The 27,029-nt window shown below is 41.3% G+C and overlaps 1 protein-coding gene across 1 annotated transcript in view; it reads right to left on the bottom strand.

Moving 5' to 3' along the window:
- APC (APC regulator of WNT signaling pathway) overlaps positions 1-21,717 on the bottom strand; it is a 41,346-nt gene extending 19,629 nt beyond the window's left edge. Inside the window, exons 1-2 of the mRNA XM_053474299.1 lie at positions 21,570-21,717; positions 12,028-12,170 (exon numbers count right to left, since the gene is read on the bottom strand). The gene's annotated coding sequence lies outside the window, so the exon portion shown is untranslated. The remainder of the gene's footprint in view (positions 1-12,027; positions 12,171-21,569) is intronic.
- Positions 21,718-27,029: the final 5,312 nt, after the last annotated feature.

Consider the following 27,029-nt stretch of genomic DNA (forward strand, 5'->3'; position numbering starts at 1 on the left):
ATCAGTCATACCCAAGACTATTTTTGTTGAACCAGACATTTTTTCAGCTCCACTATACTGAACTGAGTGGTTTAGTTAATAATTTAAAGCCTTACTTTAAATATCTAACCGTAAATAAGGTATTCCTGAATTCAAACATTTTAAATTAGCTACTGTTCAAGACCTAGGAGGTGCCTTCTTATCACTCAAAGGGACTCCTGAGGTCTTCAGAACTTGTGACCCCACACAGCTGGATCACCGATTATATATGAACACAAATTAACAAACACTAATTCAGTATAAATTTCGTGTTGCGTACCGAGTGGCAGTGTCGTCGGCAAACATGTAGTTTTACGCTAAATCACCCTAAGAAGGGCACTGACCTATTTTAAGGCAGTACCGGCACGTCACTGAAAATTACCTGCTTCAAGTCCGGTATTAAATATTGTAATTTGGAGGCACTGTGAGAAATAATCCCTAAATCCTAGCTTTATCTGCATCTCACAATCCTCTCAAAAATTAGGGCAGAGTGAAGTACAGGATCTCGGGGGATTTAGCAAAATGTATTGAGCATTACAGCAGAGCAGCTTTACATTAACCACATTGCCTCTGCTGAAGGAAACATGGAGTCAACAGAACAATGGATACGCTACAATATCTCCATCGGCCGCCATTGTAAGGAGATCGTCGAAGCGAACCTATAATCTGCACATAATCCTATACAGAAAGACTTATCCAATGAAAGATCATTTAGGAAGCATTGAGGGTAATCGACTGCTTATTTTCACAGGTACGCTCACAGGCCCCTGCTCTTCCCATGTAAAGTCATGTTGGCAGATGCCCATGACATGATCTGGCTGAAGCAAAATAAGCATTGGAGGCAAAATACTAGAAATGATCAATAAAGCACATGATGTCAAGACGAGGGCAGAGAGCATTCAATGTATAATACTGAGATCAGAGAAAGCTACACAAACTACAGTAAGCAGCCTAAATAATTACTCAATGTATGTGTAGTAAAAAAAATAAAAGCTGTATCATCTTTTATGGATAGTTTAGTAGTCTGGGTAACGTTTCCGCTCTCGTCTCTTATAGCAGAATACAAGACGATGCCTTTAGTCGAAGGTGATGAATTGAGCAAAGTTAGAAGAAGAAAAAAAAAAAAGGAACATCTCATAAGCTTTCAGGACCCTGGATGTCTCCTCTTCAGAATCCTTTCCTATGCTGATCCAATAAAAAGGTTTGTTTGTTTTTTTTTAACCAATGATTTCTCTTCTCTAGGACCAATATGGCTATAACCATCTCCTTACCCTCTTACTTCATAAATTGTATTAATGGGCAACCCTCCATAAATGATTAAGTGATCTAATCTGAAATGCCTTAGCCATTACATGGAACTATATAAAATGTTTTCCACTCTATGTATGTATATCCTTTCAAACATCTTAAGTATTTCAAACAAGACATTATCCATACATGCGCCAAAAATGTTAACCAGTCCTCTTCGTATATTTGAAGCTCTCCAACAATGTTAGCCCGCCACAAGCAAAGGATTGTGACACAAGGGAGTGCTGTGCATACTGCAGGACGCTCAAATTCTGTATTTTATCACGAGATCCCCTCCTCCGATCCAGCAGAGCAATGCTAGACAGAGCTCCCGAGAGCCTGGGGCTAAAATAGAAAGCCCAGCCTCAGCCCAACGCATCACTGCCAGAAATCATTACTCACGTCTGCGTGCGAGGCTTCCTCTGCCTGATTTACGTCTTAGCCGAACACTTTATTCCGCACGGGGAACGCATTCAGCAAAATGCCACGATTAATACCAGTGGATTTTGTTTTAACTCATATGTTAACCGAGTCTCGAGGATAGGTCTTGCAGCTCACATCATCTAGTAATGAAGTACAGATATCATAGATGAAGTAACCAAATTCTGAACTACATTACAAGTGATAAAAAAAGAACAAAGGATGTAAACAGCTTAGAGAAAATCCATAATGGTAACGGCAAATCATACCCTTGGATTTTGGTAGCAAACACTGTAAAATAAGTAACTGTATAGAGATGACAATGGGCTGTTAATATAGAGGTGAAACTAAATCCATTCATAAAGGTCAACACAGGAGAGAGAGCGCGAGAGAGACAGACAGACAGACACACCTGGGGTGAGCAGGTAAGGGCACGTTTGCATTAATTATGGTGTACTCATTATTCCTAACACACTGCCCCATGTATGTCAGCACTGACTCTGACCTCACATTGGCACCTTTTCAAGATGCAGCTAAAGCTCATGTTCATGCACTTACCACCCTTCTGGACTACTGCAATTCAATCATTGCGCTACTCTACTAACACGTCTCCCCTCTGTCACTCTCTTTACTGGTCTTTCTAATTGAACCCTAAAGCGTACAAAGCTCTTCATAGTCGTTCCACTACCTGCACTCTTAATTATCGTCTTATACACAATAACTTAATCTATCTGCTCAGCTGATGACCTTTACCCGTCCTCTGCTCTAATCTCTACCACCATTGCTCATTTACAAAGTCTTCTCAAGGGCTTTCCCATCCTTTGGAATGCTCTACCTGTTCTTATAAAACACAACCCTTGACAGCGCTCCCCCCACTACTTCACCATTCCTTACTTTTGCTGTCACATGACTCCTATCAGTCAAGCAATATTTAACCTTCACAGTAGTATACATGTATGTGATTGGTCCACCTCAAGCATCTGCACTTTCCCCGCTGACCCATTGTCCAGTATTGGAGGATGACGCCATATCAGGCAATAAATACATAGAGCCAGGACCTCCCACACTTCATCGTCGTTTAATATAAATATACAGATTTTTCTATATATTAAAAAAGAGAAAACTAAGCCTGTAATATATAATAGCATGTTTCTTAGAGCAGCAGAATTTTCAGCTTGGGTCAAATGCACCCATATTTACTAAGAGGGGAGGGTGTAAACGTGTCTATATTTAAAGCGTGACCTCACAAATTTTGTATATCAATATTTTCCTATTATTTTAGGGAACAAACATTGTACATTACGGTGCCTTGAAAGATCAGTAAGTGGTGACCATCACTACCAACAAAATCTCTTACCCATAGAACAATAAAACGTCAAATTTCTATTTGTGGCGTCATGGGATTGTTGACCTGAAAATGGTTACCATGAAATGGCCATGGCTGTATCAAGTACTCAACCCCCTTAAAAACAAACCACATATTGCCGCCCAGTTAGCTGGAAGAGCAAAACCAGTGACCCTCAATAATCAGCAGCACTATTTTATAGAGATGGGAACAGTCTTCCTGTGTTCAACATGACAAGATCCTTTTGTGTGTTTTAACACACACATTTCAAGAGAAAACCCTTTTGTTACAAGAAACTAAGTGACTAATAAACTTAAAAAAGGGAATTCATATTACTTGGGGCCAAGTAATAACCACAAGGAACTTCCACTGGGGAGAGATAGGAGAGAAAAAAGGCTCTCTGTTTTACACAAAATACCATATATTAAACAAAACCATGTGAAGAAGCCTATAAATTGTGTTATATTGTTTTAACACATGACAGAGATGCTATCAATATCTGTGAAGCTATAATTCCTGTCTCCTCTGTTGAGAAAGTGGAGTCTTTTCATCTAGACAACAGAGGAAATTAAAGCAATAGATTAAAACTTGAGCATGAAAGACATTCAGACAAAACCATGATGAGATTACTGTGTAGTTTTTGTGTTATTTAATAAATTACCGTCCACTTGCATCCCCATTCTGTCCCCAGGGAACATGTCCTCTCTGCAGCACCGCTTGCTGCCCTGCTTTGGACCTACTGTGACAACCCCAAAGCCTAGGTTTAAAGTCCAGCATGCTGAAGAGTGCCAGAGGAAGCCTAACCTCAAAAAATAAAGGACATAACACAGGTCTTTGTGACTATTATCGAGCAAATGATATGGTTTAGTTGTGATCCGAAACATGAAGGGTAGATTTTAAATTCAACAAGTGCTTGGATTTGGCACAAAGAAGTGGATAATAAACATCAGAGGCTTGTTCTGACATCATGTCCATTTCCCTACCACAGAGTACTTCCTACTTCTACTCACTGTATTCCCACCACCCCCAAACACATTCATACTAGAATTCCTCATACGTGTTCTAATCATTTTCCCTCCTGTCTCACTGGCAATATGAAGTAGTTACACAGTGTGGGTTTCAAGACGCCTACAAATCATAAAAGGGGAGGGAAACGAGTCTCATAATCTGTGGCATCAAACCTTCTAAAGTATATTATAATATATATACATACACACACACACACACATACATATACACACACAGCTCTGAATTTGTTTTCCCATAAAAACCTGCCTAGGTTGGTGAATTACCCCATGTGGGCAAATAAAAATCATGAGGTCATGGAATCGACACCTCTATAGGATACGGTGAACATGTTAAGTACATCAGCATGCACAACTTATCACAAGGGTTACTGCACAGAGAGGTAGCCACACAGCACACAACCGGTAACTGCAAGAATGCTGTAAATGGCGATTTTAATGCTGTTATCTCCACCGAGGAAGCCCTTACAGGAGTTACAAACAATCTCCACGCTGCAAACTAAAAGATCACTTTGCGTTACTCATCCTTCACCAGTGCGGCGAAGCCCATTGTGCTGCAAACCCTTCATTCCTATGTTAGTTGTGGCACAGCTCCTTCTCAGCTCATCTTACCTCTCTGACTATCTCTACTATGGCCCTTATTCGTCTCCCATGGTGCTCTTCATGACTTGGCTCCTCTCCACTGGCACCTAACTCACGTGGTCAATTAATATCTTGCTTTGGATTCAAATACCACCTCACAGGGGTCACAACACAGTAACCAACCTTTCCTCCTGACCACTTAACCCCCTTGCTTTGCTCAAAACTCATGCTACAAATTTGTATGTATTTATTTTAACTTTTAGTTCTTATACACCTAGAGTCACTGATCCCGTAATGACAAATTGTGCGGGACATAAAAGGTACACTAATGCACGTTTCTATTTTTGCACAGGATGTACAATTCATGACTCAGCGGACCGAATGATTTGTCACCAAGTCTTCCAAACATACCGGCTGCTGATTGCAAACGGGGATCCTTCCAAAATAACCGATTCAAGCCGTGATTAGAACCATTCCTATTAAAACGGTGCTCTTCCACTCACTCGGTTGAATTTCAACTCACATAACTGGGGTGGAGGGGGGGGTTAAGAGTAAGCAACACCACCCCCTGATTTTTTTCCTCAAATTTAATTCATTTTTTACTATTGAACTGACTGCACCCATATGGGGCAATTAATTTTAATCTCGAGAAAAAATAAGCAAATATTACATTTTATACAGTTAAAATATGGTCATTGGTGTTGAGTGGGAACAAAAGTACAATGCAGCCAATATGATCACCAAATTCTGCCAGGAAAACCTAAACGCCTCGGGAAACAATTGTGTTATCTACAGAAATAACACAAAGGGGTCGAGGCATTAAACCCACAGTTTCCCCAAGTCAACGTCAGTTGGGATAATGCAGTTACAACGAAAAACCCAAGAACGTGAAGCCAATTGGGCACGGTGAATCCCACAACCCCAGCTTCATAGCAGCTTCCACAGCAGGATTCGGTAGGCAAGGTGCACTAGATAAGACACTGCTCCCAACATCCACGAAGTATTCAATCAACACAATTCTCACGATTGTACGCTTACGGGCCGGGTCCTCTCTACCAAATGCATGTTTGTCGTAGTGTCATACACCCCAAATATATGTATTGTAAGAAGCGCTGCATAAATTGTTGTCGTTATATATAGATCATTTTCAGGAAGCGTGAAGAGTTCTTATAAAATATGCTTCAATAATATTGATAAAAGATATTGTCAATATTTAACAATAGGATAGCATAGGACCAAGTGCATACCGCCAATAACCTTCTTCAGAAGAAAATACAGTCACAGGTTAACAATTCTCGATTACCAATACACTAAAGCCAGTTCAAACGAAGCTCATTAAGGGCCAGAATGGCCACACAATGAGTCACAGAAACTAGATAGTAAGGCAAGGGTCAGATAAGCGCATAAGAACGCCAGTCTCCTCTATGAGCAGGCAGTGCTGAGAAGGCCAGCCTTAGATCATTTCCTTTTCTTTCTAGACAATTCATCAATTTCAGTTTGCGATCGACCACATTTTATTTCAATGATTAGAAGCTTTTTGCATCTTAGACGTTCCATTTCACATAGGACCAGGGCCAAGAATACCGTATTGCTTCAAAACAAGCGGGTGAGATCTCACAACAGCATTTTCCGTGCAAAGCATCAAAAAGTTGACATTAACAAAACAACTAGGAAAGTATAGAGAAAGATAAAAGGGACATTTGCAGAAAATTACAGGCAGAATTTTAACTTGAAAGAACCGGGCGTGTTATAACAGAGAATGGATTACATGAAAGTAACGGCGGCGTCAAACGGAGGATCTCACGTGTACTTTACGAGTACTTTTAAATCAGATCGATATTTTATTTATTAAATTCACCACTTTTTTTACTACGGGTAAATAGGACATTTTACTACCATAACTGTATTTAAAGCACATTTTTGTAATATTTGTGGATTGAGAATTTCAGAATTTATTATTTGCTGCAATGATGAATAAAATTTTTCAGGCATATTACTAGAAAGAGGTGGGATATAAGCGTAAGCGTGTCATAGGAGTTATGGGGAAGTCATGCCCAATTATTTTGTTGGGTATCTGGGAAGTATACTAATTTCCCTCAAACTACAAACGAATATGAGGACGCTGTCGAGTGGATTCAATCTGTCTGTAGACAATTTTAGTGGAATCCTAGGCGAGATCCTGACAATTTCTTGCATTCTTTTTAAAGATTTACCAAAAAGTAAAAAAAAAAAAGATGAATTAGAAAATGTTTGTTATGTACAAAGCATTGTGGAATCCTCCCCAAAACGCATATTAAAGTGTTATTTAAAAGGTTTAAAGAAAGCATATTAAAGCACTGAAATCTATGGGAGCAGCTTCTGCGCACGCATATGTGGGGAAAAGCATGTGCAACGATACATATATGATTCTACATTTATCTTTCATACATTAAGCTCTTGTTTAGCTGTGGAATATGATGGCACTGTATAAACCAAGAAATAATGAACATAGGACTGAAGGAAGGCCAAACGATTACTTTGCCCAACATGCAGCGTTCTAACTATGTTTGATAGTCTCTGCACCGGATTACCTTAATAAATAAGGCCCTTATAACACACACACACCCAGCACTGGCGACTTACATACACACACAGCACTGGCGACTTACATATACCCCCCCCCCGGCAACTTACTTACATACATACATACATACATACACACACACACACACACACACACACAGCACTGGCGACTTATATTTACACACCCAGCACTGGCGACTTACATATACACCCCCCCCCCCCGGCAACTTACTTACATACATACATACACACACACAGCACTGGCACAATGTTCCAATGGGTGTTCCCACCGCTCAGCGATTCTAAACGTCTCGCATTCAGTCACCTTCACCGTGCTGTGTAAGATGCAACGCTACGCCAGCAGAGCAAAATAAATAGAAGACAAAAACCCATTTACAGCAAACCTCCGCTTTACCGAATGGCGGCAGAACGCGCTGCAGACCAGGCTGAGAAATACATGGGAAGGGTCGGCGACCTGCTGCCGAACGCAGACACTTCTCCCGTCGCCTGCATTTAGCGAGCATTAAAGCTGTCAGACGGCTGCAGTGCAGAAGGCGTCCCCCTTATACAGCCCAAGCAGTGACATGGGTCAAACCGCCCCTTCAATGTCTTTCCATCAAACATTTGAGCAGGAAGGGAATGTGCGCTCGGTGACAGCTCTCCGCATCTCCCACACACCGTGAGACAGCCCCTTTTGTTCTGACAGCGGCATTCAATGCAATACAGCATCCCCTTTGTTGTCCAGATCAGAACGTACATGAACATATAACATTGTATGAAGCGACCCCCGACATGTCAATCCGCCGCATTAACGGCACGGTCCGCGAACACCGGATCACACCGAGCACGCCTCGCCCATCTTATTTGCACCAAGAGATGCTCAGAATGCGACAGGCTGGATGCGAGCACCTGCTCGTGTGTGTGTGCACGGATCACCCGTATGCGCGTTACAATGTCCTCACGGTTAGTATTCCGGTTCACACACCGGGCGCACGAGCTACATTACAAGGGCCATAGCGCACCTACCCCATCCTCACGACCATCACTTCCGAGCTCTCCATCCTGCCCGGGCTGCTGCACAGCAGGCGCGCTCCCAGCGCCAGGCGATCACGTGATCTATCACACCCAGCCGCTTCGGAACTGGAGCGCCGGACGCGGGGGCGCGCACGGGCTTCCAACATACAGTATGCTGCCGCTGCACAGATCGGGGGGGCTGCTGTCTGCAACTCAATGACGGCAGCTCCAAAGGGGGCAGGACCGGCACACGAACGCCATCACCTCCCCCAAAAAGACACGGGAGAGGTGACATTAATGGCGACACGGCCTGTGATCCCAGCGGCACACACAAGCCTTTCCATTCCCACAACCAGCACCGATGGCTTATACATATATTTATATACATGCAGGGTTTTATGCCAATTACAATTAAACGACAACACACACCAACATTCGCACTAAATGTACGGTAATATTAGATTTTTAAACAAATTGTAGAAAAAAAAAAAACGTTTTCCAGGAATCAATCACAGGATAACCTATTGACTGCATTGTCTGCGTTTATGCAATAGCAATACATTATATACACACACACACACACACAGCCAGCCATAAAGCCGTATTTATTGTTGTATTGTTCCTGCCTGTCTCGCCTAAATGCATTTTCCTCCGTCTGTTATACAGGAGTTAAATTACTCGGAGGAGGCCGCATAGGTGATTTAAGTACTATATAAAATGAGGGGCCTTAAAGCTTTTTGGAAAACGTATACATTTTGTGACATTATTATAATGTTATATAGAGGGTGGTAGATAAATGGAACAGCTTCCCATCAGACGTGGTAGAGTCTAATACAGTAATGGAATTCAAACATGCAATGGATAAAGCTACCGTAATGTAAAATAATGCAGAGGACCGATTAGGGTCTGAGCCCTCACATCAGTGAAAATGGGCAGACTAGACGGGCCAAATTGTTCTTATCGGCCGTCAAATTCTATGTTTCTATGAAATACTTCCGAGACACGGCAGTAACGGAATGCCGGAGCCTCTAGCTTGACATCGTGTTAGCCGAGTTCAATTTTATTACAAAATCATCTTAATCGGAGCTAAGCCTCAAAAAAGTACACCTGAGTAATAATTAATGCCTATTACACTATCGGACCATTCACAGCCATGTAGCCAGAGAACATTTTGGTATAGGGGAACGTAACTCCCCAACAATATTATGCCTTCTTTTTTAAAACATTTCTGGATTTTGATAATGTTTTCAGGCAGCCACGTATCAGCCGTATGTGTTTTAGCTCCTCGCACAACCTAATAGCGCGGTAAATCCTACCATACAATGGCCCAGCCTCAACCACCCGGACGTACGCAGTCTAACGGAAGTCTAGGGAAGGGTAACGCGAGCAGGAAAGTCACCCAAAATAATGGCAGATAAAGTGTATTTGAACAAAAATTGACAAAATCAGGTTATCCTGTAATATAGTATACAGCAATGTGATGGTTAACAAGAAAAAAACATGAGGCTTCAGTCTTGAATTAGTACTCTGCGATATAAGCATTACAATGTATATAAAGAAAACATTTATCATACCACAGCTAAACACACTGTGGGCACCCTTATGGTGACAAAGGCAGAGCCAGACCCCAGACACTGATCACCGGGCCTGCATAAGGCGAGCCGGTTGTAAATCCGTCTGGAGGACCCAGTGCCAGAGATAGGAAGCCAGTGTTGGCGCTGCCCTCCTAGCTTCCCGACACCTGGTACCGGGTTTAAAAAGCTCAGCGACAACCACCAGTTTTGTTGCACTAGGCAGGAAAGCGTTCTCAATAAAAATGAACGGTAGCAGCAAACGCCAACGCAAGAGGGGATGTCTGGTCAGAACACCTGGACATCTTGCCAGCAGGCAGAAGATAAGTCCCTCGCACTCTGGAGTAGGAGATCTCCTACTAGTTACCCATCCGGAATGGGAACAGCCAGTATACGACACAGTACAACATATTGATGGGTAGACAAAAACAACATTTGCTTAATAAACACAATCAAGGGCTAAAATTAATTTTTACACAAGTATGATGTTGTCTCCAAGTCAATTTGGTATGTTACATACTACTTGTTTATTCCTGTCCACCCATTGTACAGCGCTACGGAATTTGATGGCGCTATATAAAACAATAAATATAATTTGTGCCCCAGCTTGTATGAACTACAACTCCCATGACCATTATTTTTGACCAATGAACCTGGGAGGTATAGTCCATAAAAGATCATATTTCACCAATCATCTGGCAGCCTTCTGTTCAATTGGGGATGACTATGAGCCAAGAGCTGTACAATTTCAGTTCTTGAGGTCCACAAACAAAAAGGTCGCCTGTCTTGGCTCGAGGACTGCAGTTGTGCACACCTATTATACACAAACACACAAGCCAAAGTCACGAAAACTGTCAAACCAACTGCTGTTCAATTGTAAGACGACCCCCAAAATTAGAATTTTAATTTAGAGGGAAAAAATACCTGAATATAAGACTATCCTATAAGAAAAATGCTTTACTAGTAAATAATTCACATGTAAACTATTTTTCATATTTAATAAAAACTATGATTGAGAAAAATGCATTTTTGTTTTTAATTTCCATTTATTTGCCCCCTCCCAACTTACCAATGCATCCCCAGACTTGTCCCCCGTGCTTTAGACTCCCTGGTATTTAGCGGGGCAGCTGTTGGACGTCTGCGCGGTGTGTAGGCAACCTCCGCTGCTACCGAGGGTCATGTCACGCTGGTGCCCCGTCATAGAAGCCCCGGCAGCAACGGGGGTTGCCAGAGAGGAGAATCTGGGTCCCCTGCAGCGCTGTGGGGGATCTGGATCTTAGTCTCATAGTCAGATCTCCATTTGATGTCTGAATATAAGATGACCTCGAACATAAGATTAGGGGTATTTTTCAGAGCAAATCCGTTACTTAGCCTAAGCCCTACCGGCACACACTTATACTGACCACACTAAGGAGGAAGTATAAGAACAAAAAATCTGTAAAGAACGTAGGAATAATGCGGATACACACAAGTTATTTTTAGGAGCAAGAAAAGAGACATGTAGACTGGTATATTAAACATTCAAAAGAATTGAAGCAGCAGCAGTAACATTCTAGGAGACTTAACAGAACCAACCATGCCAAGACCCATCTGGATCAGAAGACCAAGGATGCCTAGCGGTGCGGCTACACGCACTCAAAACAAGATGCTTGGCTGGTTTGCCGTTCTATGGGGATTCAATATTTAACGACATTGGCTTCCCTTTAGCCATTTCCTCAGTCTATGAACAGTGGCTCAATTCTTTACACAGCACAAAAAAGGTTTTGTAGATGTGGTGAGTAGAAGATTTATCTCCCTATTTTTATAGATATTAAACCTAGGAGTTGAGGGACTCATACATATAGCTAATAAAGAAAAGGCAACAGCATTTTTCAAGGGAGGGTGACGGGGTGGGGGTTCTTGTGCACAGATCACATTTGCCATTAGGATATATTTTACACAACTCACAGAAGCCAGGAACGGCATTGCTACTACTTTGGGGGTCACACGACCCTTCAGAGATTCATAGGAAGGAAATCGCTGTGCCGGGCCGGCTTGTAATCAGTAAGCGAAACCCTAGATTCCAGGATGCAATTCCTAGTTGTAGTGGAAACATGGATCCTGGGTTCAGTGAGGTTGTCTTTTTTTTTTTTTGCAGTCTTCATTTTAATTTAAATTTCAAATACTTTTGCCTTTTAACAGTTACAAATAAAATCATACTTACTGAAACAGCCTCCCTTTGTCTCTGTCTACGCAAATCCTAAGCAAGGTGTTCATCACACCCTAAGCGCTCTGTTCCAGACAAAGCAGTCCGCCGGCTTTCAACTGTTAGGATGGAATCACCATATTAATGGTTTGAGCATCGGCCTAAAGAAAACAGTAAAAAGCAAAGTCAGAATGTTCCTTTATTAATTACAAGAGGTATATCCAGGACCCCTAGATACCCCAAAAATACTATACAACATTTAAAACAAAGCTGGTATTTCACAACACCCACGGCAGATTTAAAGCCGCTCCATGCACTTACTACTGGTTTACAATATCTGCCACGCAGCAACTAAACTGCTACATCGCATCTGCCAAGTGTTACTCATCAGCTCAGGTGTTTCATTGTATATCTGAATCCTACTGTCCTAATAAATCACCATAATGTGTACTAAACCAGGAAAGGTGCGTTCCTAAACTAAACTATAACATTATACACTATACGGACAAAAGTATTGGGACACCTGACCATTACACCAACATGGACTTTGATGACATTGCATTCTAAATACATAGACATTAATGTTATAGCTCCAAAGGAGGGACCAACATCATATTAGTGTCTATGTATGTCTAGAATGCAATGTCAGAGTCCCTGTTGGTGTAATGGTCAGGTGCCCCAATACACTATATGGACGAAAGTATCTTAGTTACATTAATAGCCATCAATCTATCCCAGTGACATAAAAAGACGCGTTATCGCCCTGCTTCTTAGCCTCGGCTCCAACCATGCCCGCTAAACCCAAGGAGTTCCTTGTTGGCCATTTGAAATGTTGAGCGTCTGGACAAACACACAGTAGCTGATCGGAGAACACAAACAGAGGTAAGCGTCCCGCACAGCACAACAGATTCATTAATATCTCTCTGGAATCTACAGGAAGACGGATTCATAGAAGACTTAATCGAGATATTTGGATATGTAGTTACCCAAAATATCACATGAAAGATAGCAATGGCAGCCTCCAGATCTGCAGATAAAGGAGGTTTATTAGAGACATGAAGCAGGTATTTGTCAATATTAAATTATATTTCTGTAAAAGCTATATCTCCCACAGGCTTTCCCTTTAAGGGAAGCACACAACATTCATTTATAAAAAACTTTTCCGTAGAATACGCAATTTACTTTCTACATTTTATAAGCGCCGATACCACTCGTAGCTTTACCAAAAAATATAATTGTCGTTTGAGCCGTAGAACAAAGAATCTGACCCCGAATATAATGTCTCTGCGGTTCCTTCCTGTGTTTAATGTCGTTATACCGCATGAAAAAGGCACGGCTGCGCTCATCGGGCCGCTCCTAACAAACGATTGCAGGAGTAACCTTTGAAGCACGGAGCAATAAAAGAGAAATATAGGCCTACAATTTTTTTTCAGACATTCAGCAAGATTACAATGAAAGAGAGCAAAAAAAATAAGGATGAAATATAGGTAACTCCCAGGAAACCGGCTGGCTTCCTCAAGCCATCGGGAAGGAAGTGACCTCACATCCCCATCTGCTGTATGAACACACAACACGCTTCACATGGAGCTTCACATGGAGCTTCACATGGAGCTTCACATGGAGCTTCACATGGAGCTTCACATGGAGCTTCACATGGAGCTTCACAGACTCAACGCCACATGATGGGCTTTCCACTCTGGAATCCCTGCCGTACACAAGGAATAATTCTGAGTAACGATACACTCAGGAATAAAGAATAGTTTCTTCTCCAAACACAATGCTTCATTGTTCAGAAAACACGCAGATGATGCAGTGCTGTTCAGGTCAGCATCACGGTCTATTATAGCCATAAATCTAAAATGATAATCATGTGAGGGCAACGCTAGTCATCGCAGGTAGTGTTTAATATTATCTAGATCAAAGCCTCCTAACTGTCCCGCTGTGTGCAGGACAGTCCGGATTTAGCCACGCTTTCCTGAAATGTGGGACAGAGGTGGAGCGGGGGGATTCAGGACTGCAATCCAGGGGTCCTGGTTTCATTCTCCTCAGGAGCCGCAATTCACTGCTGGGAGTAGTTGGGAGGTATTCAGGAATGGCACAAAGCCAATATACTTCACTTTATTTCTAAACACTCTTGTAAAACGGCACGGCAGGATGGTCTTTGGACATGCGCCGCTTACTTGTTCAACCCCAACATAAGCAGATGTGTTAAAAAAACCATCACATGAACACCGGAATTTAGGACATTTGACGAGTTTTCTTTTTATCTTTAAGGGGAAGTGTAAAAGATTTAACAAAAGCAAATGTATTAAAGCTACCGGTACCTATAATTAGTGGGGTTTTGGTAATCTGTATAACCTTTGATTATGAACAAAATTATTTTACATGTATAGATTTAAAGGTATAGCCCTGAACAATTCACTGTTACAGAAAGAAAGCAACTTATCAAAAGCACAAATCACAGAACGCTGAAATCTAGATAAGCAAAACAATATCAAAAACAACAAACATAATACACACGCTGGACACTTAAATATAGCAATAAAATATCAATGTCATTTTAATGATGTGTTCATTTATCTATAGTGAATAACGACTTTGGTTACTTGAGTTAGGACCCAAATAAATAATGCACAATACGGCCAATATTGTTATGTAGTTTACCGCAATCCTTGACAAGTAAGCAAGGATGCAGCACGTTGCGGCTCGATGCAGAACCCAAAGGGCCGGCTAGTGGAATCAGAGGAGATGGAAATTCAGACCCGGCAGGCCAACAAACTACTTCTCTCGCAATCCCTGCCAACTCATCACAGACTCTGAAGGAAGGTGAGGTGATACCGTATCACTCCGATATACAGGTTCCTCATCAGTAACTGCTTTGCGGCCAGTCCGGCTCCCTTCTTGTTATGGAGGGACGGCAATCCCCAGCACTCGTCGTAGGATAATCAGGTAAAGGATTAATCAGAAGCGTTTTAGAAAAGTTTTCTTTTAAATTGTCAGTTTAATAGACAGTTTCTGTTACGGTGCATTAGGCCAAGTGCCAGCGAAAATTAAATCATGTGAATATCCCAAGAGTTATGAGATTCAGCTTTTCTATTCCGCTTACTCTGCTCTTTCATAAAAAAAAAAAATTGTATCTCTATTTGGCATCTTAAAATTATACTACACCCAAATAATGGATATCTGGTAAAATCAAATGGACATTTCCAATACCAACATATTAATGAAGAAGTCACTATTATAATTACCAGAATAAGGAACGTCTGACATAAGTGCTGCTCAGTAATTATTAGGCAGAACCTGGAAAACAGAGACATAATTCTAAGCTCTAGAATCACATTTCTCAGTAATGGTGCATTGAAAAGCGATGCAAAAAAAATAAATTTCTAGAATGTTCATGATTTGAATACATTTTTAACTACATAATCAATATACTGAAAAACGGAAATAGGAAAATATATATAATATAGGATTAAACGCGTGTGTTCGTAAAACTACAATCTATATTAATAAAAAGGCATATAAAAAATATCGATATCTAAAGCAAATTTTAGTCTACATAAAATCCCTGACAAACTCAACACCAATATCAGGCTTAAAGCAAGGATCTACTTTATGTAATGCCAATATTTGGAAGCGAAGGCAGCTGAAGCAGCGGGTTCCTGTCCGGATTATAGATAGCAACACAAGTATAGGGGCGCATGTACATGTGTGGGAAAGAAAAATAAAGAATAATAGTGCAATAATGTTGAAAATAAAAATTATAATATGCATGTGTAGTGGGTGCTGACAAAAAGCTGAAACGATTATTGTTCTCCTGAGGAAGCCGAGAGGCGAAACGCGTTGAGGACTACTTACCTTAGCAGTTTCCCTTTGGATTTTTGCTTTTAACCCCGGACTTTGAGTTGAAGTGCCTGATACAATCAACCATCCTGTAAGTGCAATCTAACTTTCCTATAAGAACTACAGGAAAATACTGCACCATTGGCCTTTTCAATTTTTATATTGATCTTTTAGAAATAAGAAATAAAGAAAAAAATTTATTCTGAAGAGCCTTTACCATCTGTACTTTTGTGAGTGCACCCACTACACATACATATTATAATTTTTATTTTCAACATTATTGCACTATTATTCTTTATTTTTCTTTCCCACACATGTACATGCGCCCCTATACTTGTGTTGCTTTCTGTTGAACACCGGGAGGAGTGTTGTTCCGGGCTGCTGCAGTACTGTGAGGAAGTACATTTTTTTTTTTTATTTCATTTTCACGTTCACTATCTGGTGTTTATTTCTTTACCTTTTAGTGTCGGATTATAGATAGGCAGGCTTGTCTGTAGCTAGGCCTGACTTAAGAGTAGAGCGAGCTGGAGCTCCGCATTTATATACGAATACATTTTAAATCAGGTCACGATGGCACGCTAGATTGGTTCTCATGCTTTAGATCCGTGGCCCAATTCAACACAGTATAAAAAGCCTACACATCTCGTAACGCTGTACAGTGATTTGGCTCGGTGTAATGACATGTACAGGAATACTTTTTTCATGCAAATAACAGAGAACACAAGCTGGTTACTTCAAGGGAAACACAAGAGGCCTTTTCTCCTCTTTCACTTTCTCCTTTTCACTTTCTGGCACTTCCAACGTATTTGGAAGGAGGCCTTACGAACGCAGCCCAGTTCTCAAGGTCCCAACAATGCACTTTAGACGTTTAATTAGCAAGCTGTCACTTTAGCTACCTTCTAACGCTTCCCCTGCCGCAGCTTCTTCCATCCAAATCCAGAGAAGCTTACGGGACGGCTACAAGGGGAAGAGAAGACTCTACAAAGGTACCAGATTTATCTTCAGCGACGTCTCAGCAATACCACCATAGTACCCATCTATCCCGGAAGACGGTTCATTACATTTCATAAGTAACCATTTTATGATGTATGTAAAATGTCTTCCAATCAAGTATATCTATTGTCACAAATGAAACCTCAGATCCGTCATACTATGCTTACATTATCTATGATACTGAGGAAAAATATCGCGGTAAGTATCATAAATACATGCGCAAGAAAAGAAAAAAAATCTGTCAATCTTTAGCAGCCTTGAAGTTTGCACAGGCTTTGCCAAGTTTACGAACTGATGAATGGTTAGATGACCTCATAGGTCCCGCCGGGGCATGAGATAAACAGGAAGTGCAAGGCTAAGAAAAACACAAAACTATTTAGAGCGGACCTGCCATCCATAATCCAATTGATCTGCTAGATAACTATAAAAGGTAGCTATTTGGGTGTCATGTGACTCGGTGGACTGTGACCTCCAACATGACCCTCTGTAATGCATGCGCTAGAAACCCATTATTTACAGGATAACATTGCAGTCTATATTATTATTCTTTTATTTATATAGCGCCAACAGTTTACGCAGCGCTTAATGCAATACATATATTCAAGAGGTATGACAAGACGAGAATAGACAGACAAACCGATACATTAGGTGGAGAGAGCCCTGCTCGCATGTATACATGCACACAAATGTTGGAAAAATGAGCAGGTTATTGTGAAACGCTGCTTTCTTTAATGTTTTGCTTATGATCCTCCATGTGTTTATTAGACTGTATCTAAGAGTCCCAAGCAACTATTTCAAAAGGAACGCCCCAGTCCTCAAACGTACAAGTGAAGCGCAGAGCGCTGGTAGACTGCTGCTCTGGAGATGCAGTATATATATATATATATTTTTTTTTTTTTTTTTCTTACAGATAATGAATTTATATCACTTACAAAAGGACTAAAGTTTTCTCCATTGGTGGCGCTGGACGGGACACGACCCACCCCTTTAATACAGAATTTACAGTCTGGAAAAACAACCGCTTCCCGGCTTTTCTAGAAGATGGTTGCTGTTCTTGCTTTTCTCCCTTTGACTTGGAGGCTATCTAGGTCACCGAGAATACAGCAATTAATATTTACAACGCAGTCACGTTAAATAACGCTCATGAAATATACGCGTTCAGACTAAGTAACAATGAAGAGTCAACAAGAAGCTTTAAAAACATTTGTTAAAATATTAACGATACCCCATCTGATCCCGACCCCTCTTGGATCTAATGTGTGTGTAACGCGTCTTCGCTTATTTCTTGGGTTGAAGTGGTTGGTTAACAAATTATTTTGTGTTCTTTTATAAATCTTCCCAGGCAGTTACTTGGAATAATAATAAAAAATAGTATTGTTTATAGCTAGAAGCGTGTATAAGAATATAACTGTGACAAAGCAGTGGACTCTGTACCGTGTTAGGATAAATTGCTGAAGCGTAATAAAACATTCCAACACGCCGCACGGAACGAGCTCGTGCCTTACAGCTCCCGGGTGGCAGAAATGCACCACACATCACACACAGACGATAACACTTAAAATATTATTCAACGTATCAAACGATAACAATTGGTACGTACCCAGCGGAAGCGGTAGAGGCGAACACAGAGAAGGAATTTAATATGGGATGGACAGAAAGCCATCGGGAATCTAATACGATACCAGGGACTGATTAGGTCCTTACATCGGGGAAAATGGGCCGAATGGTTCTTATAAAAGCGAGTGGCATACTTTAATAAAAATGAAATGTAAAAGTGGCTACCTATATATTGTAGGAAATTAGAACTAATAGGCTTAATTACACCATTCCCTTTGATTCTCACATTGAAAGCTTAAAGAGTTACATATAAAACGTGCCGAAGGGGACATGTTATTTATTGGCGAAAATGATGGGAGGATGAGCCAGGGGTTACGCCGGGTAACATGTCTGGGAAAAGAAATGCTGGCCGAAGATAGATATTGAAACTATCATTAGTTTCAATATCTATGATGGGGGGGGCATGTATGGATTATTATACACACACCACGCAAAATTTTAGATTACTTAGCTGTTTTCAACAAGGACATTTCAAGCGGTAACATAATTTGCAAAAGGGGTTTCTGGAGCACAGGAGCGATGGGAGTGATAAAGGGTCTCTGTACGCCTATGAAGATATTCCATTAAAAGTCAGCATTTACAGCTACAACAGTCATTAACAATCCCTACACTGTATTTCTGATCTATTTCATATTTGCATAGACAACATTTTATTTTCTTCCACAACAAAGACTTTTCTAATTTACCCCAAACTTTTGGACACACACACAAATATATACAAACAAAATAAAAATTTGGGTGAAAAAATAACGCTTATGACATTCTTTTTTTTCTTCTGAGATTTTTTCACATTGGATGCTGAAGCAGTTACCTCCATTCTCGACTTTTTGGGTCAATAAGTTCACATTTACAAAAGAATAGAAAAGGAAACAAGGAATGAAGAGGAGGGCTAAAGCCTAATGGGACAGTACTAATTCAATCAATCCATATTGTACTTTGCTGTTCATATACATAATGTATATATTAAGCTATTTATAGACTTAATAGATGGAAGCCGTAGTCTAAAATCCACAGAAAGGACATTAAATTATGTTTATTGTTTGCAGATGCAGGTTTACACAACAACATCTTCCCAGTTTATACAACATAAAAACAGCGAAGCCCAATGAAAATATATATATCATTTTTTTTTTAAAAAACAGCACAAAGTTTCCTCTGCGCCATTTGCCAGCTCGTTCATATCTCAATAGTGTGTGTGTGTGTAAAGTAAACCGACAAAATATACAACATCATAACAATGTCTGACACATTCCTGCTCTAAACATTTATGTTTTTCAAACGCACAAAGGTTCCCAGCTGAAGTAATTGAATATAATAAAACATTATAAGATACAAAAAAAAGAAAAAGGAAAGGGGGCCAAAGTTTACATTGTAGTTAATGTGTACCCAAGGGCGTGTAATTGGTACACTTTAACCTCATTACGTACAGCAATTACATCGCATCCTACACAAAGACAGCTGAATTTAGCCAATTAATTGCTGTAAAATGTGATTGACATACAAACAACTGTCTCTCCATACAGCACAAGTATTCACTGCCTTTCCTACATTAGACCAACGCTATGTCTACACCCCGTAGTAACAGATGAACAAAGTCACGTCACTAAATAAAATCATTCTGGAAATTCAGCACTAGCTATAAGCAAACATCACTTATAGTACTCGGCAAACCAGCCACCCAAATCGCCATCACCGGAGCAGCCGGAACCGCCAAATGAGCTGCTTTTATCGAGAGACACTACTCCATCCGCCGTAACCAAACCCTCTGCTGTATTTAAACGTCAGTATATCACATTCTGTGATTCCGACAAACTATTTATTCACAATCCATGTCCGGCTTACAGATACATAACATCCAAATACTTTACACAAAAAAATAAAATAAAAACAGAGGTACCCAACGTGTTATATGGGCTTAAATATTACTTATTATCATAATGATCCATAATTAATCAGTAACATATTTGTATTAATGGTGCTGGGGAATATATATCATTAAGTGGTTTATGGCTCCTTTAGCCATGGTTTGATTTAGTGCCCCCAGTTAAAAGGGCCATGTGGTCACTACCATACCCAACACCTAAAGGGTCCCTTCTCCACACGTAATACCGTATGGACCTCCAAACATCTGTCAGCCTTTGCCTAGTCCAGGGGTGTCCAACCTGCGGCCCTCCAGCTGCTGCAGGTCTACATCTCCCATAATGCTCTTTCAGCGCAGGTTGGACACCCCTGGCCTAGTCGTATAAAGGTGTAATTGGCAGCCGATGTGCTCTATTCCCACATACACACAATAACAATAATGGATTTGGGCCGTCCCCTTAGCACAAAAGGTAATGTGTTATATTACATGGCAGCGAGTCCCGCAGCAACTTTTATTTATACAGCGCCAACAATTTACGTAATGCTTCTTACAATACATACATTCAAAGGGAATGACGGGACTAGGACTGACACACAGCAATACAGTAGGTAGAGAGGGCCCTGCCCACAAGCTTACAATCTTTTGTAGTTACAAGTATAACAACTGCTCAACAGTAACCACAGAACCCTGCCTGGGCAGCCAGCCTGGCAACCCGAGGTCCCTGCCTGGGCAGCCAGCCTGGCAACCCGAGGTCCCTGCCTGGGCAGCCAGCCTGGCAACCCGAGGTCCCTGCCTGGGCAGCCAGCCTGGCAACCCGAGGTCCCTGCCTGGGCAGCCAGCCTGGCAACCCGAGGTCCCTGTCTGGGCAGCCAGCCTGGCAACCCGAGGTCCCTGTCTGGGCAGCCAGCCTGGCAACCCGAGGTCCCTGTCTGGGCAGCCAGCCTGGCAACCCGAGGTCCCTGTCTGGGCAGCCAGCCTGGCAACCCGAGGTCCCTGCCTGGGCAGCCAGCTTACAGCTCCATGTGCCTGCCAGGCTGAGGTCTGCACCAGGTTGCCAACCTGAGACCCCATGTTTGAGGTGGACTATGGCAAGTTCATCCTTTCCGGTGTACCAGCGGAGCCACAAGTTGCTTTGCTTATGTCTTAGTGTGCTTCCGCCGTTTCCGCCATTCTTAGATAAACGCCTTCATTCCACCAAGAGCTTTCACACTGTGCCTTTCTTTGCACTGGTTTTAAAAGAACTTACCTTCCTTTCTCTTTTCCTTCTATCGGTAACGTAGCTCATCCGCCATCTTTTATCCGACTAGCACAACGGAACTCACAGCGCATGCGCAGTGATCAGTCAACCAGCTCACCAGACCACACCTCCGGAATGACGCCGCACCGTCCCCCAAGCACGCTAGAAAATGATTTTCATCACGTTAGTGCCCGCCTTTTCCAATGATACAAGCGAATTATACACGCCCACAAGTTGTAACTCCGCCCCTTGGTGTGTTGTGCTTGTGTGTTTGGGGGAATTCAGGAAAGTTTTTCTATCCTCCAAACCCTATTACTGTATAGACTGAGTGGGTCTTTGTGAATATGAATATATATATATATATATATATATATATATATATATATATATATATATATATATATATATATATATCTATATATATATCTATATATATATATATATATATCTATATATATATATCTCTATATATATACCTATATATAGATATATATATATAGATATATATATAGATATATATCTATACATATATATAGATATATATATCTATACATATATATATATATATATATATCTATATATATATATCATACTCACACATACATGTTATGGTATATATTATTTAATACATATTGTATTTTTCATGTAAAATGAAGTTTGCTAAAATAAAAGCAGAAGATTTATCTTTATCCCCAGCTGCTTTTCGACATACTTGTGGATTCTCTCCTAGTATGTAAGCAGCGCCACACGGGCAGCCTGCAGGAGTACTCGGGTGTTGGTGTGTCTTTGATGTGTTCTGGGAAATATGCCCCAACGGTTTTGTGACCTTAGTTGTTCTAACACACGCGCTTACTCCAACACCTGCACACTCTAACACCATACACATGTACGCAGAGGCGTATTTAGTGAAAATAGCGCCTATGGCAAGCACTGAAATTGCGCCCCTGTCTAAACTTCCACACATTAATTCACACTCTTTACTACCCCCTCTCCCTCACTTGTCACTTTCTAACCCCTTTCCATACTACCCTCGTCCTCTCCCCCTTTGTAGTTCTCTCACCTTGAGGTCCAGCGACGGGAGTCTTCTGTCTTCCTGCACTGCTGCGGTGCCCGCTGCTTCACTGCTGAGCGCCGTAATATGATGTCATATTTCGGCGCTCAGCAGTGAAGCAGCGGGCACAAGCCAGCGGCTTTTAAACGTTGTCTTTTTTTGGATGCGGTGGAGAACGAGGGGCGCCGAGCCGTTGCTAGGCCGCTCGCTGGTGCCCGCTGCTTCACTGCTGAGCGCCGAAACATAACGTCATATTACGGCGCTCAGCATGAAATGTCGGCACCGGGACGGAGGTAGAGGCCCTGTGGAGGAGAATGAGGGGTGCCGAGCCGTTGCTAGGCGCCCCTCTCTCTCCTCCGCATCAAAAAAAAAAAAAAGACAGCGTTTAAAAGCCGCTCACTGGCGCCCCCTTTCAAATGGCGCCTATGGCATGAGCCATAGCTGCCATACCCTAGATACGTCTCTGCATGTACGCACACACAATCTCCCTAACTCATCCTAATCTAACCCTACAGCAGTGTTCTCTCAGGTCCTTACATTAGTCCATTCAGTTAACGGTAACAGATTACATATGAACCTAGAAGAGGGCCTACTGGTATGACACTGGCAAACCTCTAGATCCAGCCAAAGGGTCTCTTGCACATCTGGATCTGGTTAAAGAGCACTATATTGCAGGAACAAGGGTATCCGTTGGCCATGAGGACAACTAGCGTGCACCATGCTTATTGCATCACTGGTAGTTGTACCACATTGCTGTACCGACATATTGTTACAGGGGAGAGACTAGGAGTGTGTCTATTCTTTAGTGAATATGCCCTCCTGCGGGGGTATGCATAGATAAACAGCGCTCCTCACCGTCTAATAGCAGGAGGTGCACAACCAGCAAGTGATCATGTTGGTTCTCAAATACTTCATTTCGCTAAATTGCTGTTTACAGATTAAAAATAAATTATTTGTACTTTTATGATTATATTTAATAGTTTTACTTTTATTATTATATTTATTGTTTTATATAGCGCCATCACATTCCATAGCACTGTACAATGGGTTAAAGCCACCTTACGTGCATACCACTGGTTGAGGCATTTTCCTTTTTATTATATTTTATTTATATAACGCCAACAATTTATGCAGCACTTAATACAATACATATATTCAGAGAATTGACAGACTAAGACAAACCGATACATTCGGTGGAGAGAGCCCTGCTCGCAAGCTTACAATCTTGAGGGAATGGGGTGACAAACATAAGGCACAGAGAAAGGGTGAGAGGCAGTGTGGTGGGTATAAGGCACATAGAAAGGGTGAGAGGTAGTGTGGGGGGTATAAGGCACAGAGAAAGGGTGAGAGGTAGTGTGCGGGGGTATAAGGCACAGAGAAAGGGTGAGAGGTAGTGTGGGGGGTATTAGGCACAGAGAAAGGGTGAGAGGTAGTGTGGGGGGTATTAGGCACAGAGAAAGGGTGAGAGGTAGTGTGGGGGGGGTATAAGGCACAGACAGAGCCGGCCTTAGGTGTTCCGGCGCCCTGTAGTGTGGGGTATAAGGCACAGAGAAAGGGTGAGAGGTAGTGTGGGGGGTATAAGGCACAGAGAAAGGGTGAGAGGTAGTGTGGGGGGTATAAGGCACAGAGAATGGGTGAGAGGTAGTGTGGGGGGTATAAGACACAGTGAAAGGGTGAGAGGTAGTGTGATGGTCGTATCAATGACAAGGAAGTTCTAGCAGCTAAGATGGTGCGGCTTGTCTGAAGAAGTGAGTTTTGAGATGTTTCTTGAATGTTGGGAGGGAGGGTGATATATTTCTAGATATGATTATTTATTTTATTATGTTATTGTGCCATTGCGGATTGTTGTTTATTGGTCGAGGCAGACTTGTTAAGGTGGGTGAAGAAGAGGGCAGGAAATTCATTAGACAATGCTGCCTATGCAAGAGTCTGTCACCGTCCTCCATAAGGGTAACTTTTACACCCGATGTCTCCAAAACAATCACACCCAATTACAAACAAAACAGTGCAAACTGTACGTAATTTTACTTAACAAGTTTAGTTAGCGAACTAACTTAGAAAATGATGTTTACCATTGTTTTCTTTTTATGTTTTGGATCAGTGGTTTGGACAGGGGAAGAAGTAAGTTTTCAGTGGTTACAGATGCAATCAGTTCAATTTAAGTCAGTTTCCGTTAGCAACATCATTATAATCACGCGCCGAATATCTGCTGATGTGCAGACAAATGCACCATAGCAAAAAGTCCCCAACACTTACTGGAAGGGTTGGAGAAGACACTGGACTAGTCATTTTGCAATGACATACGGTAACTTTTGGTAGTCTTCCTATGGTTTTGATGGAATGTCTTAGCTTACTCCTTGTTTTCAATTCTTAATTCAATTAATTCACTAATATCTCAAGGAAATGCCTCAACCACTGCCTGGAGGCAAACAGCTTGAGAAACAGGGGCCAACAGCTGTGTCATGCACAGAGAATCGAGTCAACTCTGGAGTTTAAACAAAAGGGTTAATTAGAGTATGAAAGGGTTAATCAGAATATTACCATAATCAGAGCTGATAAGCATCTCTTTTTTCTAATAGGCCAGCACGGTGTCAACACAAGAAGCAGCCACCAGTTTGTTTGCTATGAATAAAAGTGATAGGATGAAGTGAACGCATTCATAGACACCTGCGATAATAGCGATCTGATATCAGATATTTACTGTCAGAAGGTCCTCGGTGTTTCTAGGTGAAACTCTATCTATATGTGTGGAGGACAAGTGTCGGTGACACAACATGATTGGGAAAAATAGAAATTACTATCATTTACGGGGGAGCCCTTTAGAGCAGACTGCAAGCTCATATGAGGCACTTATCTCGTTCTATACTAGCATGTGTTATTTTTATGTTATTGTTAATTTGCTTATTGTTAATAATTTAATATTCTCCCGTCTTTTTACTAGCACTATGCAATCAGCTGGTAATCTATCAATAATAATAACTGCAATGGAAGGACTAATCAGTGTGTGCCTGGAGAGGACTGCATTAATATTGACAGAATCTGGAAATACCACATATGGGAAAATGTGCCCCAGGCACCAGGGTAGTTGGATGGCAGCTTGTAGTGGAGACAGGGCTTAGAGCATGGTAAGGGGGAGGGGAGGTAAGGACAGAAAGAGAGTGGCTGTGTGTTTGTTTGTGTATAAATACATGTATGTATCCATGTGTAAGTATATAGTGTTAGTGTGTGTGTATCTATGTGTAAGCGTATTGTATTACAGTCTGTGTATGTATGTGTAAGTTTACTGTGTTAGATCATGTGTGTATGTCTAATTGTATGGTGTTAGGGTGTGTGTATGTATGTATGTGTAAGTATATAGTGCTAAAGTGAGTGCGTGTTACTGTATGGCGGTAGAGTGTTAATGTAAGTGTATGATGTTAGCATGTGTATGTATGTGTTACTTTATGATGTAAGAGTGTGTGTTAGTGTATGACGCTAGCACTGCACCGGGGAATCACTAACCATAGGCTCCCCCCAGGGAAATTACGACTCACGTTTTCCCTTCTATCTAGAAGCCAGCAGTTGACCTTAACATAACCAGATTGTCACATAGTACGCACTATCCTGTCACACAAACCCATCTCAAGTATACTGGCACCGAGCTATTAGATTAACTCATTAGCCCTCAGATGTTTAGAGGACATATAAACTTTTGTCATTTTTGAGAGATCCAAAAATAAGAAAAATATCTCTCAGTTAAACAGTGTTTGGAGCATTTAAGTAAAAAAAAAAAACATTCAGCTAGAAATATAGCAACAAATCATTTTATAGAATCTTCGGGAGGCCAACACCATAGCTAATTGGGTTTTGGCTAATTGGTCTGTATTTTTTTGCTGTTTTCCTAGCTTTCACATACAAAAATGACTGTTGATGGCTTTAAAAGACATCTGTACACACAGAAAAATGTAGATCATCTTTTATTTTATATCATATCTCTTGAAGACCTTCCTATTTGCCCAGGCTATGTTGGTAATTGTTTTGTTCTGCATATCGGACTCATAGAGAAGAGTGCAAGGTGCAAAGACTCATGGTGCAAAGACACGTTGTGTGTAACCACCATGCAGTGACTACTGTCAAGTATATAAATACTCCTGTGTCCCTATTAATTGGCGTATGGAAGAGGACATGGCGGCCTTTACTCGATCAGAAAGGCAAATTAAAGGGTTCTATATTATTCCATGCTTCTAAAGACTGAAGAAACAGAATCACTGCAATATAAAGTATATTAGGGTCTTTTCCACACAGATTGGTTAATAAAACAATATAGGTTGGGAGACCATTTGAAAATCTGTTACCAAGTATCTACCAAGTATACTATTCTTCTACTATTCTTCTACAGCTACTCATCACAGGATCTAAGTTGAGGAAACAGACCAGGC

Source organism: Spea bombifrons, chromosome 1 (assembly GCF_027358695.1).
Source record: "Spea bombifrons isolate aSpeBom1 chromosome 1, aSpeBom1.2.pri, whole genome shotgun sequence".
NCBI lineage: Eukaryota > Metazoa > Chordata > Amphibia > Anura > Pelobatidae > Spea > Spea bombifrons.